The following is a 7,617-nucleotide window of genomic DNA, read 5'->3' on the forward strand; positions in this document are numbered from 1 at the left end:
GCCACTTTAGAAAGAGCCTGGGCCAAATCTAGGCGGTCTGGGTGACAACCGAGATGTGTGGCATACATTTCTTCAGGAATTTGCTATGAAGTCCCATCCATTCATGTTACTTTACCAGATTTCACATTTCCAATAAAGAGCATCTGTCTCCACTATAATGTTAACCACACAGACAATTACTTACAGCGTGTGCCCTTTTCTTCAGGTTATGACCCATAGAGCAGAGACTTAAGCTCACAAAAGTTTATTTCCCTAAGCACTACAAGAGTACCTACCTGGTGTGTGTGTGTGTGTGTGTACAAGTGAAGGTCACAGTGATAAAATATTTGCCTGGTGTTTATAAGGCTGTAGGTTCAATCCTCAGCATTATAGAAGGCAAGACAAAAGAAGAGGAGGAGGAGGAAGAGGAGGAGGAGGAGGAAAAAGATGTGTGTTGTAAGTACTCCTGATCAAGGGCACTATTTACCTTGACCAGTTATCTCACTGTTTCCATGTCTGTTCTTCTAGTCTAGAGCGGATCTATACAGTTAGGGAAAGGCAGAGATAAAGCAAAGAGGAGCACAGAACAGCCTACAATCTCTAGACGGAGCAAGAAGGGCTCATGACCTACAGCACTTCCAGGATCCCTCCAAATGAGGGTGAGAGTGCTCCAGTTTGCTATAGCTATTCTAAGATTTTAACCAGACTTTTGCACTTTATCTGAATAGCCAGAATGGCAGTCTTTTTACTTTTTAAGTAAACCTCAAGCCCCCAGGATATACACCTCCCCCACCCTTCAGTGTTTATTTGTATAGTATGTTTGGGGTCTCTAATCTGTCCCCTCCTCTTCCCTCATTTAAGATTCGTGAAGAAATGTTTCTTAGCAATCACTGTTTTTCATTGGCTATCATGAAAATTAATGCTATAAACAATAGTTTTGCTATGTTCCTTTACTGTACTTTTGGCTCTTTGGTCCCACCTTAATGTCTATCTTCTCTCATTTTCCCCTCAGTAAAGTGCAGTGTTCAGTTCCAAGTGGAGTCACAGCTTGACTCTCTTTATCTATCTTATAATCACCGTGGAGGGGCCGGCTTCTTACCCTGATGGCTCATACAGAAGGCCCTCAACGGGCCTAGTCTTCAGCTTGCCTTTATTGGGTGATGGCTGGAAGCTGAAAAGGTGGCCTGAGGGCAGGGAGGCAGCTCACTTGGTGCTGAGCTTGTTCAGGAGGCTTCAGCATCTGAGTTTGCTGCCTCGCTCTCACCCACATAAAAAGCCATGAAAGGCAGTTATGCTTATAATTCTGGGAAGATGTAGAAAGGAGATCACCTAATGCTTATTGACCAGCCAACCTATCCTAACTGCTAAATTCCAAGCTAAGTGATGATGGCTGCTGCTTCAGAAGGAAAAATAATGATAATAAAGAAGAAAGATAGCACCTGTGTGATGACACGAGGTTGACCTTCAGTCTACACTCAGCCTACACACAAGCATTCACTCACACCCTGCCCTCAGAGATGCACAAACTACACTGAAACACAGTCGTACTCCCCTAAAGGTGGCTTGGGGATTCTAGCGTATTCCTAGCCTGATTTTCACTTGCATCTGACCAAAAGTGGCACAAGCTTCTGCCACCAAATGCTCACAGGCCCTGAGGCAGGAGGACAAACATGTGCTGGGGCTTCCAAAGATGTGAGGGAAAATAAGCCTTTTCTCCTCAGAAGGTCATTATCTCCGGTATTTGTTAAACTATTACAAATCTGAGTAACACAATGTGTTTGATCTCTATAAAGTCATAACTTGGACATGATGGAGCTAGACATTAGTGGAATTGCAGCATTCATCAAATGAAATAGCTTCTCATGTTTTAAAACCAAAAAATGTACTGAATAAGTAGTATTTTTCAATGATGCAAGTTTTTATTTTGTATTTATTACTATCTTTGGAATAGGCTCATAAACAGCTGTGAGTGTCTTGAAACACACTGTAGTGCATGCTGTATTGGTATGTACTGGTTTTTATGACATATGTATTGATAAAATACAGTTTCTGTGTCTCCCCACTTCACCACCGTCTCCTCTAGGATATGAAGATATAGGTGTTGTTTACGGCTATATCTGGAAAGTGGGGTGTGGTCTGGAAAGACCTTGTATGGAGTTTATATGGTAATAAAACTCCTGACTCAATCGGACTTTATAAATTTATTCATTTAAAAGTTGTGGGGTTTTTGCTTGCTTTTGTTTTTTGTTTTGTTTTGTTTTGTTTTGTTTTGTTTTTGTTTTTCAAGACAGAGTTTCTCTTGTAACCCTGGCTGGCTTGGACTCTTTATAGACCAGGCAGGGTTGGAACTCACAGTGATCCACCTGCCCCTGCCTCCCAAGTGCTGGGATTAAAGGCCTGTGCCATCAGGCCTGGCTTATTCAAAAGATTTCTATCTTCCTCCTATAAGTAAAATTCACTCTAGCAAGAGATAGAGTCTTTGATAAAATGGGCAACTATTCCAATTTGCCGGGACATGGATATTCCCTGGCATAGTACTTCCAGAACTAAAATTGAGTAAAATTGATGTGCTCATGGAGAAAGTAGAATACTTGATCATTGACTGTCAAGGAAATTATTGACAGAACATACTAGCACACGATATAGGCAAAGTTTAATAAAGCCTCAAAGAAATCGGCCCAACTACATATTACCATACGCCAACTCCATACCTTCTGTGCTCTCACTGGCTTCATGTTTGCTTCTGTTCCCCTATACCTTCAGTTACTACTATAGTGTAGACATCACACTCATAGCCTGTCTTTAGAGTCAGGCTGTAAATTTTAACCCCAGGAGAACTATGAATCAACTATGCCAATGGACACAGAGGAGTAACCGGGCCCTGACTCTTCTGTAGAGCAGCGTCTGTAACTTCAGTCTTATCCATTAATGAGCCAATGCCTAGCTTTCCGAGCTGAATCTGGCCGGCCCACCATTCTCCCTCCCAGTTACTATTTCAGCTGTCAGAGTTCTCTCTTACCCTCAAAGGCGAGCTCACGGACAAGTGTGAAGTGCAAGCTTAGGACTTGTCACTCTGTAGCTAGATGCCCTTCGAGTGATCTTTTCCCAGCACAGCACATGGCTCCAAAAGGCCAGGATGAAGCCTCTGCGGCCTTCATTGGGTCGCCAGCCATCTGCTTCCAAATGTTAGCATCTGCTCTTTGAGGTGTCCAAACTGCTCTTTTAAGAAGGAAATACTGCAGTCTGTCTGGAGTTTTCCCAATTCATTTCTGGACTTCCTGCTCTTTCACCAAAGGACTCATATGTGATCTTGATGTTCTGATTTTATCATCCACAAGGACTTTGTTTCCAAATGCTTCATGAAAAACGCAACATTGCTCTCAACATCCTCAAATTATCTATGCAAAATGTCTGACTCACAGCATAAATATTTTAGGGTAAGCGGTTTTTTTTAAGAATCCACAAATAAACCTTGTGATTTAGCAGCCACTTCTGTATCTGAACTTCACAATGAAACTAATTGTTTCTCTGCCTAAAGAGTTCTGTCTTTCAGCCAAGTGGTGGTGGACCACGCCCTTAACCCCAGCACTCAGCAGGCAGAGGCAGGCAGATGTCTCAGTTCAAGGCCAGCCTGGTCTACAGAGTGACTTCCAGTACAGCCAGGTCAACACAGAGAGATCGTGTCTTGAACACCAAGGGCAGGGAGGGGGGGGGGGGGAGGGGAGGCCACCTCTCTCTTGATTTCATCAAATAATGTTAACATTCATCTACGTTAGCCTTTTTATCACAGGACGTTAATCTGTTTTATTATTATTTTGATTAATCTATAAAATCAAATTTTAATTCTTGTTATTATTTAGGCAGCATCTCATGCATCTTAGAGTGTTCTTAAACTTGTTATATAGCTGTGAATAACTCTAAACTTCTCATCTTCCTGCCTTCATCCCTTGAGGGCTGAGGTTAGAGCCGTATACCACCACCAGATGAAGTGAAGGCTGAGTTGTGGATCAAACACAGGCCTTTGTGAATACAAGGTGAAAATGTTGTTCTAATAGAGATTTATTTCCATTGCATATACAGAATTTTAATAAAAAACATTTTTTCTGTATTCATAATTGAAATCTTATGTTTTATAATATAAAAACTAATATACTTAACCTTCCATAGAAATCCTTTGGACCCATTCTCTATTTCCATTCTAGCAAGAAAATATACTTCCACAGGATAAGCTGAGTCCTTGAATACTTAGTGTATGTGATAGCCTGATGCATTTCTACTGCTCCTCTGAAATAGTCATTGTAACCTTCATAAAACTTATGACTTATATTCTGGCACGCAGTTAGAATTTATTAAGCAAAATGAGTGGAGGTGACTCACTGATTCACACAAATGCCCTCTGAGATACTTTTTATTGTCAGCTTGATACAGTCAACCTTCAGATGTGCTTGCCCTCTGTCACTGTTAGAGGGTGTAAGTGAAGAGGAGCCTGCCATTTACTGGCAGAATACAGACTCATCTGCAAGCTTGTGATAGATTTTATAAACTCAAACCCACACTGCATGGGTTTTAAGAAGAATTTCTGAGCTCTAAATGAGATTCTCCTGTCAATATTGATTTTGCCATGTATCTATCCTTATTCAGTTGAAATCTGGTTTAGCTGTAGAGTTAACATATATACATTTCTCATACTTTTCTAGTGTTTGACCTTCCAAAATTATGCTAGTGTTATCTTCCTTTACTCTCAATGAAATTATTTCCCTCATAAGGATTAAAATTCCTTGTAACCTTTCTCCACAATCTAGATAATAATTTCCTCCATACTGACCATCTTAAAACACTGTTTTATTACAATATAATAAATCTGCTACTAACAGCCTCTAATTTTATGCCAAAAACAATAAAAAATAGTCTGAAAAGAATGGAATTATAAAAACAACTTGGGTAGTAAGGAATCAGAGAGGTATTTAGACTTTCTTCTAAGCATTCACTTAGCTTATAATTGAGTCATCTAGCATATAAATGCTTATTGCACACCTACTATGCTGTAGTTGTTGAGTAGACCTTAAACATAATCATGATATACAAAACAAAATTGAATGAAAAAAAAAGAGAAAAATGAGAAAGCATTAAGAAGTATAAGAAGAAAACACAAATATGCTGGTGTCTCCTTAGCAGCTCCAAGTCTTCATTTCCTAGGGCTGACCAAGTGAATTATCATCTACCTGTGGGAGCTCAAACCAGAATGAAGTCATAGCTCTGAAGGCCAGAGCCCAAAGGCAAATTATCAGTGGACTTATGTTTATGTTTTAAAAGGGACATTTGGTAATTGAGAGCCATCCCAGCATGCCTAATTGCTTCCCCAAATCCTGAATGCAGCTGAGCACAGTTGAGTTCAGGCAGTTTTGTTCAGTTCCTGCAGTCAGTGCAAGTCACTTCGTGGAGTTCAGAGGCATTTTTTCCAAGCAGTGCAATTCAGTCAGAATCCAAGAGAAGCTGTATTGAATCAGTCAGTTTGGAGAGGAGTTTGAGGCAGACATCTGAGTTGAACTAGTCAGCCAGAGTTCACAAAGAGCTAGAAAGGGTGAGCTTAGTCAGCAGTAAGTCTTGGAGACTGAAAACATTCTAGGCCTAGGTTAGCAGATGGAGGCTGGAAACTGAAGCCTTAAGGTCCCAACTTACAGAAAATTAGATTGTATGGAGCTTAGACGCTTCCAGGCCTAGGCCTAGGAATAGATAGAAGAGATAGAAATGCTCAGGGATCGACCCAAGCAATGTAAAGCTTGGGTATGGCTCTCATTTCATCCCACCATCTGAGGAAACAAAAACATTTACAAACATATTTCTATAGTCATATATTATAGGGAGTTAAGTGTACATATTTACAAATATGCAAACACATATGTTCATGTAATATAAGAAAGAAGATGAAGAGCCAAGTGAAATGAATATAGACACACATGTAAGCTAAGATCTAAATGTATGCATGATAGATAGTTCATACAAATAGAAGTGTAAAACAGTACTGTTTTAAATAAGTATGCCACAAGAATCATGTGAAAATCTTAGTATGCCCATAAGCAAACTTGAAAATTCCACAGTATAAATTATCTACTATATTATATACCCATATAACTGCTACTCATTTTGGTTCAACTTAATTGTGCCAAAGCTAATTGAAAACACTATCCTATGCAGACTGCACTAGCTCTTCTTACAGTGCCAAAGAGCATAAATCAAATATATGCTTTAGACTTATATACCAGGCACTGTTGATGTATGAAAGCAATTCTCTGTGATATAGACTAATTGTAGGAATTTCGGTGGCTAATTGTATAGATGAGGCAAGGATACTATGACCCAAAACTACTGCAAAGGAGATAAAAGAAATGGCACAAACTGAAGATGCTCTTGGAAGAAACAATGCTCTAGGCCTTCAAAGCAAAGAGCCAACCAAGCAACTACAAAGCCTAACTTGGGCATCCTCCTTGGGAGGAAGACTCTTCAAAGGACTAAGAAGGAGGAATTTACCACAACTTAGACAGTCATAGGATACTACACTTTGAGCTTCCAGGTGTTTCACTCACTCACCCCTTTGCTAGCTACTAGTCCTCTTAGCTAAACTCAGAGCTCGGGGAGAAAGAAGTATTGTGTGCATGCAGGAGCCTGTCCTGAGCCAAATACAGCTAAGCCATATGCAAAAGGCCAGATGATGACTTTGCATTATCTAATGATTACAGAGGAAGCACAATGGGGCTGATCCTACTCACAGATGGGTTTTTAAATATTATCAACAAATTCAGGATGCTGAAATATAAATCAACTGGCTCGCTTACAGCTAATATTTTCCATGCTCTTAATGGAAGTATTAAATTTAACTGCTCATTCTTTGTCCTAAGAGCTAACACATTGTAGAAAATGCCTGTGATGTACCAGACTAATTGTAGCATCCCCTGAGTTAAACTTTTGGCATCAGGAGCTACAATCTTCCTTAGAGGCTGCTTAAATGCTTTCATAAAACCTATTGTAAACCTTCGGTCTTTTCCTAGGATGAGAAACTTAACTTTCTTTTTCTTGCCCAAGTCTCTGCCTTCTTGAGCACAACACAGCATGCAGAGAAGGCATCCATCTTTTCCTGGGGTGTACTCAAGATCTTAGTCATAAGCCACACTGTCTCCAAAATCCAACATTCCACAGTCACTTGAGTGCAGTGTTCTTGTCATCTCTACTGGCTGTCACTGAATACAGAACGTGTGTTCTCCAACCCAACTGGAACCCAGTTTCTATCCTTTATTTGTTTGTTCGTTTGTTTTGTTTTTACATAGTATCTCTCTATATGGTCCTGAAACTCTCTGTGTAGACAAGGTGGGCCTCAAACTCATATTGATCAACCTGCCTTAGCTTCCCAACTTCTGTGATCAAAGGTGTATGCCACCACACCCAGTCCCTTGCTCGATTTTTTTTTTGTCTTGGATTAAATCTTCACTTTTTGAAGCTTAAGTGACCATTCTTAGACAGGTTGTATCTCCATATCCCTAAAATGTTAGTGATTGGTTTTGTGGGTGGCAAAAAACATTGCTACCAATGGAGTAATGAGAAAGAAAATGAACCATGTCTTCTTTTAGGGGAATTCATGAATTA

This window comes from Acomys russatus, chromosome 18 (genome assembly GCF_903995435.1).
Source record: "Acomys russatus chromosome 18, mAcoRus1.1, whole genome shotgun sequence".
Lineage (NCBI taxonomy): Eukaryota > Metazoa > Chordata > Mammalia > Rodentia > Muridae > Acomys > Acomys russatus.